Source organism: Vombatus ursinus, unplaced genomic scaffold (assembly GCF_900497805.2).
Source record: "Vombatus ursinus unplaced genomic scaffold, bare-nosed wombat genome assembly UNPS02014489.1, whole genome shotgun sequence".
NCBI classification, from domain to species: domain Eukaryota; kingdom Metazoa; phylum Chordata; class Mammalia; order Diprotodontia; family Vombatidae; genus Vombatus; species Vombatus ursinus.
In genome coordinates this window covers 95143-103997 of record NW_020954267.1, presented here as the reverse complement: position 1 = coordinate 103997, position 8855 = coordinate 95143, and positions in this window count along the sequence as shown.

The following is an 8855-nucleotide window of genomic DNA, read 5'->3' as shown; positions in this document are numbered from 1 at the left end:
CTTTCTTTCTTTCTTTCTTTCTTTCTTTCTTTCTTTCTTTCTTTCTTTCTTTCTTTCTTTCTTTCTTTCTTTCTTTCTTTCTTTCTTTCTTTCTTTCTTTCTTCCTTTCTCCCTTCCTTTCTTTCTTTCTTTTTTGTCTTTTATTCGAGTGTTCTTGTACAAAATGACTAATATGGAAATGGTTTACATAGTTGCACTTGTGTAACATGTATCTGATTGTTTACTATCTCAGGGAGGGGTAAGGAGAGGGAGGAAGGGAGAGAGAATTTGGAACTCAAAACTTCAAATAAAAATGTTTAAAAAACCCAAGTATTTATAGACTACAACAACAACAGCTACTATTAGTACCATTTATATGGGCAGCTAGGTGGTGCAGTGAATCAGGAAGACCTATCTTCCTGTGTGAACCTGGACAAGTAGCTTAACCCCATTTGCCTCAGTTTCCTCATCTGTCAAATGAGCTGGAGAAGGAAACGGCAGACCACTCCAGTATCTTTGCCAAGAAAACCCCAATGGGGTCATGGAGAGTTGGACTCAACTGAAATGACTGAACAACAACAACCAAACCATTTATATAGAACTTGAAGGCTTTGAGGATGAGTATATTTGTGGGTAATAGGGAAGCAGCCAGTAGCATAGAGAGATTGAAGATAAATAAGAGAGTGAGTAGGATAGAGGGGACGATATGCTGAAGAAGAAGGGATGGAATGGTATCACATGTGTATGTGGAGCAGCTGACCTTGGCAAGAAGAAGGGCCACCTCTTCATGTGACATAGGGATAAAGGAAAAGATAGTAGAGTTTGAGTGATAGGAGGTGAGGGGGAGGGGAGAAGAGGGATGGCCTCAAGTTATTTAGTGAAATATAAGGCAAGATTCTCAGCTGAGAGGGTGGATCCACAGCAGAAAAGTCATTAGATTAGATTAGAGTGTTTCTGGGAACATCAATGTGTGTGTTGAAGTCCTCCAGTGTGAGTGCAGGAGTTAGAGAAGAGAGAAATATTATGAACCAAGAGCTGAACTCATTGAGGAAGGAAGGAGAGTGTCCTTAAAGTTGCTAGACAACAGCCACTAGATGATTGGTTGGATAAGAAATATTGATTGAATGGATTGAAAAGAAAAGATGTTATTGAGTGATAGTAGTAGTAGAGAGAGAGTGTGGAAATGACGATGGAGAACAAGAAATACTCCAACTCCTCAGACCACTGAGTTAGGGAATGAGCGAAAATCCAACCAGTGCCAGAAGGTGAGGCCAGAGAGGCTGTGTCATCAGGAGGGAACCAAGTCTCAGTGAGAGCCAGAGGATGGAAGGAATTTGAAAGGAAAAGATTTCAGATGAAAGCAAGTTTGTTAGCTATGGAGCAGGCATTCCAGAGAGCACAGTAGAAGGGGGTAGGTAGCTTTAGAAGGAAGTGTTTGTGGGTTGGGTGAGGGAGATGGGAATAAAGGGGAAGTCAGGGGAAGACCAAGAATGGAATTTGAGAATCAGCGGAACGGGGAAGAAATGACTGAGTAGGAATAGATTATTCATTGATGAATGAATTCAGGTAGGTTACCGTTGTCCATAGAGGCTCATCCAGGAGGTGGAATTGTCCCAGGGCATCAGATGGCAATACATAGGGAGAATGGAGGAGGTGACGGGAGAGGTAAACAAGAGGGGGCAAGCAACTGCTGTAGAATTTAGGTGGTCCTTGAGAGTGCCTGGAGCATGACAGAACGGTTGCCTGGGAGGATAGAAAGCCCTTCTTATCCGGAGCAGGCAATCGGACTGCTCTGAAGTTCGGCAACCATTCCCTTCCAGTTCTAAATATATAATACGAAAAACAATTGAAAATTATTTTTGCCTGAAGAAGCTATGTCAGGACCCTCTTACTCAGTGAAAGGTCTCTGATATCTTGTTTGAGCTGATTATACCTCCCTCTGGTGGCCAAAGGAAGATGAGCAGAGGATGGGTAGAGAATGAGCAATAGGAGTGTTTGAAACTTGGAACTCTCTAGACATCTGCTGGCACCCTGTTCAAAACATAGTTACCGATAAATTCCTTAACCCTCTTGCTGGTAATTTCATCTGTCTCAGAAGGTAAAGGAAGCAATGAAAGGAAATGCAATTCTGGAGCGGTCGTATTCCATCTGGTATATTATTTTCAACTTTAGCTGCCATATTTTAAGAGAAACACTAGAAACCTAGGGGCCATTCCAATGAAGGTGACCATGATAGTGAGGATTATGGCAACCAGTATGGCATAGTGGAATGAACACTGGTTCTGGACTCACAGAGCCGGGGTTCAAGTGTCACCTTTGTGACCTGGGACAATAACTTAAATTCCCTTAGCTTCTGTTAACCTGATAGAGATCAGGTAAGTATTTTCCCCATGTGTTGCATATATAGATGTGGCTTGCATGTGGTATCAATAGATGTGATCTGCAGATAGGATCAATAGATAGGATCTGAGGACCAGGACTCTTCTTTGGAGAGAAGGGTGTTTTCACTGGTCATTCCCAATGACTGGAATTTTCTCCTTCTTCATCACTATCTCCTGGCTTCCCTGGTTTCTGTTAAGTCTCACCTAAGCAAGTCTCACCTTCTACAAGAAGCCTTTCTTGGCCCTACTTAATCTTAATGCCTTCCCTCTGAGATTATTTCCAATTTATCCCATGGGTGTCTTATTTGTACATGGTTGTTTGCATGTAATCTCCCTCATTAAACTGTAAGGGCAGGGAATTTTATTTTTGTTTATTTATTTTATTTTTTGCATCTGCAGCACTTAGCACAATAGGAATCATTTAATGAATACTTCTTGACTTGAGAGGAAAACCAGAGGTAGCACCCTCACTACACCATACTAGCTGGTGGCTAGTGACGGGCAAGCCCTCCAGGAATTCTGATAAGGGCCAGGCTCTGCATGCTTCTGTTTTGGGGGGGCTTTTTGTTTTGTTTTTTTGGCTAGACAATGGGGTTAAGTGAACTTACCCAGGGTCACACAGCTAGTTAAGTGTTATGTGTCTGAGGTCGAATTTGAACTCAGGTCCTCCTGACTCCAGGGCTGGTGCTCTATCTACTGTGCCATCCAGCTGCCCCTCTGCATACTTCTGGAGGGAAGATCTGGGTTGGTTTAGCTGGAGGGGGAATCTGAATGGAAATATTCAGGCAACATGTAGGTCCCATGACCAGTAAGATGTAGGACTAGAGATTTTTTTCTACCTCCTCAAAAACTCCTCCAAAAGAGAAATTATGCACCAGAGGAAAAGCAGTTGCAGCTTTCTCCACTGGTGAAAACATTAAGAAGCCAAAATAAAGCAATAGCCTTATTAACAGCAAGGAATGCTGTTAATATGCCCTAACTTTTTTCCCTCAGAACTCCTTCCACCAGCCCCTATACTCTGTCATGATGCACAATCCAACTTAGCTGCTTGTTTGGCGTGATCTAACCAGAAATTTCCCTGCTACTGCTCTGGTTTCTGCCAGTACACCTTGACCTTGCCTTTACCCCCACACAACAAGCAGCAGACTTTAACTCTGCCTACCAACTTGCAGAGGAGGGGAGGTATAGGAAGGGGCAGGGGAACATGTGCTCTGCCAGCACCCAGTCAAAGAGCTAAAGAGCAGAGGGAACCAGGGCAGGTGCACGTGTGTGGGGTTTAAGGAAATGGGACTGGCTTCAAGTTGGGACTAGTCATGTCCCCCAGAAGCCTTTTGGGGCAGGAACTGAAGCTATTGTCAAATTAATTCCTCAGTGTTGAAGGAGCTCAACATGTGTTGAGGTTCATGCTCTGGGGATCTAATATCAAAGGAGAAAGGAATCAGAAAATGAGCAATAGAGAATATAAGGGGGAAAAGTCTAAAACTACCAAAGATTTCAGGAATAAAAAAGCTCAGGCAAAAACCTAAATTACAATAAATAATAGGGAAGGTATTAAAACATAAGGGAAGATATCTGCCACATCATCTAACTGACTGGAAACCTCTCTAAATAAATATTGCAAGACAAAAGAATTTAACCAATCCCTGATAAAATAGAGAATCTTGTGGATTGCCTAGAAAGCAGGGAAAAAAGCAGTTTATTCCTGAATAGTTCAAGAGAAAAATCAAAATCTTAAAAAGAAGTAAAAAGAAAAAAATGGCAGAATTCATAAATCCACAGCTGAAATAATTAGCAGAACTGGAAAACACAAATCCACAGTGATGAGTCTCTCCAAAGAAGGAAAAGAGAGAATGCAAAAAAAAAGAGACACAAAGGACAATCTGGAAGAAGACAAGTAAAAACAATGATGTTTAAAAACACATGATTTTCTGGTCAAGTTACTTAACTCCAATTGCCTCACCAAAAAAAACAAAAAAAAATAACCAACCAAAAAAACCAAAAACAAACAAACAAACAAACAAAAAACACACACACACAATCTTTATGCAAAGAAAATGTATTGCTCTAGAGGACAAAATGTGTAAGACAACTTAAGGATCATAGGCCTCAAAGAAGATATGACAAATCAAAAAACCTTAAAGTAACAATGCAAGGAAAAATACCAGAAAAACTACTCACAACTTCTGAATTCAGAAAACAATGCACCAATCAAAAGAGTCCAGATGGCCTCCAGAAGGAAAAAAAATAGACACATATTGGTTAAATTCATCAATTCTAATGCCAACAAATTCTGCATTGCAATCAGGAGGACCTTCAAATATAAAGGAAAGTAAATTCAAATAACACAAGACTACCTTGAACCAACCCAGAAGCCAGAGAACTGAATGTGATAATATATTCTGAAAAGGAAGGGAACTCACAATACAGTACAATACAAATGAAATACCCTGGAAATGTACAAGTAGCTTTTGGAAATAATAGTTAGGGCAAAAGATAAAGTTTTGGGAATGAAGAGCCCAGTGAACTTTATTTTTAAGCAAACACGGAAATGGTTTTTCTTTGCTGTCATCAGTTAGCAACCTCTACTTGGACATTGACAGTATCAAAATCTTTCACACTCTTTAGATCATGGTGATTATTGTATATTGGCTTCCAGGAAGTTCTCTCTCCTTTCTTTAGGAGTTCAGCACCTGGACCGCCATCTTCCTCTCCTCCTCAACTCTTACCTTCATTTTAAGAACTTGATGCTCCCTCAAATTCCGTAAACTCCCAATTCATCATTATCCATAAATCCCATGCTCTGTTCCTTCACTCCACCTCAAACACACCCAGGGATAGTCATACACTAGATCTCATAATTGTTTCACTCCCACGATCAAAAACATTATCAATCCTTTATCTGACGATAACTTCCTATCATTCCATCTCTCCTTACGCTCCACACTTATATCTATTCTATCCCTCATTGAAATCTTTAGTCCCTCCACCCATTAGTACCTCTCAGACTTCCTGCTCTGACTTCACTTCCCTTCCTTCCCAATCTTGACCCTATCCTTAACTAATTCAACTTCACAAGGTCTTCTACTCTTGAACTTCTTACTAGCTTGTCCTATCACATCTTCTTCTTAACAAACTGTAGTCTTAGGTTACTCCTTACTGTCTGTTCCTGGATTCTTACTGATAGAAAAATTCTCAAAAGATTCATTGATAGGTATTGCTGCCAATCATAGTTATCAACACAATTATATGTTCAGAGCATAGATTCATCATATACAAAAACAGTGGACCATGAGCCGCAGATTCAGCAACCCTGTATAGGTTTAAATTATCCAGGCAGGATGGTCACAATGAACTTTTACAGAAGGCAGAAGGGAAAAGTAATGATTTTGTTACAGGAATTTAAATTTTCTTTAATTATTTGGAATCAAGGCCATTCCTCTCACAAATTTTGATTAACTAAAAGTCCATCTTAATATTAACCTCACCTGACTGAATTCTCTCCCATGGAATATGAAAATTTACTGAAGAGCCTTAAACATTACTTAGATGAGAGGCCAAAGGAAGAATCTCAACTGTCCCTGGCTGCTTGGTGACATGTAAATTCTCTTCCTTAGTCTGTTTATGAATCCTCTAAATGTAGTTTAACCTGTCACCTGCCTTAGTTTACCCATAACAGTTTGTTTGATGAAATTAGTTTCCTTAGGGGATATATGAGATTATAACCCTGTTTAACTCCATTTGGTCAACTTTTATGACATTGAAGGAAGCATGGAATTATTGATCTTGCTTTTCTTTATTTTTTACAGCCTAAGAGGAATGTACAAGATTGCAATATGTAAATGAGTTATTTCTCTGTCACTCTGATGTAATTTTGTCCCTTAGAAGCCTTGTCAGAATCTTCATAATTATTCAGGTTTTCTCTGAGGCCTGAACCTATGCTTGAGCATAATAAGAAAACCTAGGTATATACCTCCATAATTTCCATGTTGTTGTGGTAAATATATATATGGCAGCAGCTACTCACCACAGGAACTCAGAGAGGAGATATTTCTCCTGTAACAATTTACACGTCAAAGAACAAGTGGAAGGAGAAGATCTGTATCAGGTTAAAACAGGATATTGGTCAGAAAACACCAAGATGTAGCCGGAATTTGTAAACTAACCGTCAATACCAGAGGTGGAGCTAGCCATGTGACCAGCTCATCTTAAGTAAATGGTGGGAAGAAAGTTAAGCCAAACATTCTCTTATCACACTACTCACATGATGATGAATAGAGCTGGTGGAAGTCCTACAGCCACAATAACTTGGTACCTTATATATTCATGTTGTCTTCCACTTCCTCTTCTCTCATTCTCTCTCTCTCTCTCTTTCTTTCTTTTTTTTTTTTTTTTTTTTTTTTGGTGAGGCAATTGGGGTTAAGTGACTTGCCCAGAGTCACACAGCTAGTAAATGTTATGTGTCTGAGGCTGGATTTGAACTCAGGTCCTCCTGACTCCAGGACTGGTACTCTATCCACTGTGCCACCTAGCTGCCCCCTAATTCTCTTCTTAATTCTCTGCAGTCTGGCTTCTGACCTCATAATTAAATCAAAACTGCTCTCTTCAAAGTTACAAATGATTTCTTAATTGTCAAATCTAATGGTCTTTTCTCAATTCTCACTCTTCTTCACCGCTCTCCAGTCTGACTCTATTGATCACCCTCTTCTCTCTAGGTTTTCATGACATTGCTGTCTCCCTGTTCTCCTCTCACCTGCCTTACAACTCAGCTTCCTTTTCTGGATCTTCAACTAGCTGCTAACTATAGCTGTCCTTCAGGGCTCTATCTTGGGTCATCTTCTTATCTCCTTCTATACCATTTCACTTGGTGATCTCATCAGCTCCCATGGATTCATTGTTTTTTTCTTTTTGGTGAGGCCGTTGGGGTTAAGTGACTTGCCCATGGTCACACAGCTAGTAAGTGTTAAGTGTCTGAGGCTGGATTTGAACTCAGGTCCTCCTGACTCCGAGGCTGGAGCTCTATCTACTGTGCCACCTAGCTGCCCCTACTTGTCATCTTTATGCTGATGATTCCCACATTATTTATCGAGCTTTTACCGCTCTGCTGACCTCCAGTCTCTCAACTACCTTTCAGACATCTTGAACTGGACCTCCTAGGGACATTTGAAATTCAACATGTCTAAAACTGAACTCATTATCTTTCTCCCCTAAGCCCTTCCTCCTTCCCACCTTCCTTATTACTGTAGAGGGCATCACCATTCTCCCAGTCCCCCAGATTGGCAACCTAATTGTTATCCTAAACTCTTCACTATTTCCTGCCCCATATCCAATCAGTTGTCAAGACCTGTCTATTTTGCTTTTGCAATATTTTTCAAATATGCTTCTTCTCTTCTGATTCTGCCTCCATCCTGGTACAGGCACTCATCTCCTTGTGTCTGGACCGTTGCTATAGCCTGCTTATAGGTCTGCCTACCCAAAGGCTTGCCACTTTGGTCATGTTCCATTCAGCTGCCAAAGTGATTTTCCTAAGGTGCATGTCCAACCATGTCACTCTTCTACTCAACATACCCCAGTGGCCCTCTGTCATTTCTAGGATCAAATTGAAATCATTTGGCATTCAAAGCCCTTTATAATCTGCCTTCTCCTTGCCTTTTCAGTTTTCTCATACCTTATACCCCTCCACATACTCTTTGATGCAGTGACACTGGCCTTCTGGTTGTTCCATGAATAAGACACTCCATCTCTCAGCTTCAGGCATCTCATTTTCTCTGGCTGTCCCCCAGATTCTCTCCCTCTTCAACTCTGCCTCTTGATTTCTCTGGCTTTCTTCAAGTCCTAGCAAAAATCCTGCCTTCTATAGCAAGCTTTTCCCAATTCCCTCTAGTTCTTTTGCTCTATTGATTATCTCCTGCTTACCTTACATGTAATGTTTGTACATAGTTGTTTGCATTTTGTCACCCCCCCCCCCCCACTTAGACTGTAAGCTCCCTGAGAACAGAGACTGTCTTCTGGATTTCTTTATATCCCTATCACTTAGTACAAGGGCCATCTCCAGTTGTCTTGATGAATATCTGGCCACTGGACCCAGATGGCTCTGGAGGAGAAAGTGAGGCTGGTGACCTTGCAGAGCCCTCCCTCACTCAAATCAAAGTCAATTGCAAGTCATGTCATCATCTCCCTCATGTTATGGTCCTCTTTGAGAATGAAGGACAAACACAACAACCTTAGTAAAAAGGCTGACACACAGCAGGTAACTAATAAATGTTTATTGACTAATAAGGCCATCAATGTGCCTTTTTTCAGGACTGAACAAAGCTGACAGAAAGATAAACAAGAAAAATTAAAGAACTGAATAAATTTTTGTATAATTATATATAATAGATCTATGGCAATTACTGAATAGAAATAGAACGCACATATTTCTTCATTGTGTATAACATCTTTTAAAAAACTGATTATATACTAGGGCATAAAATTTTCATTAATAATGCAGTACAG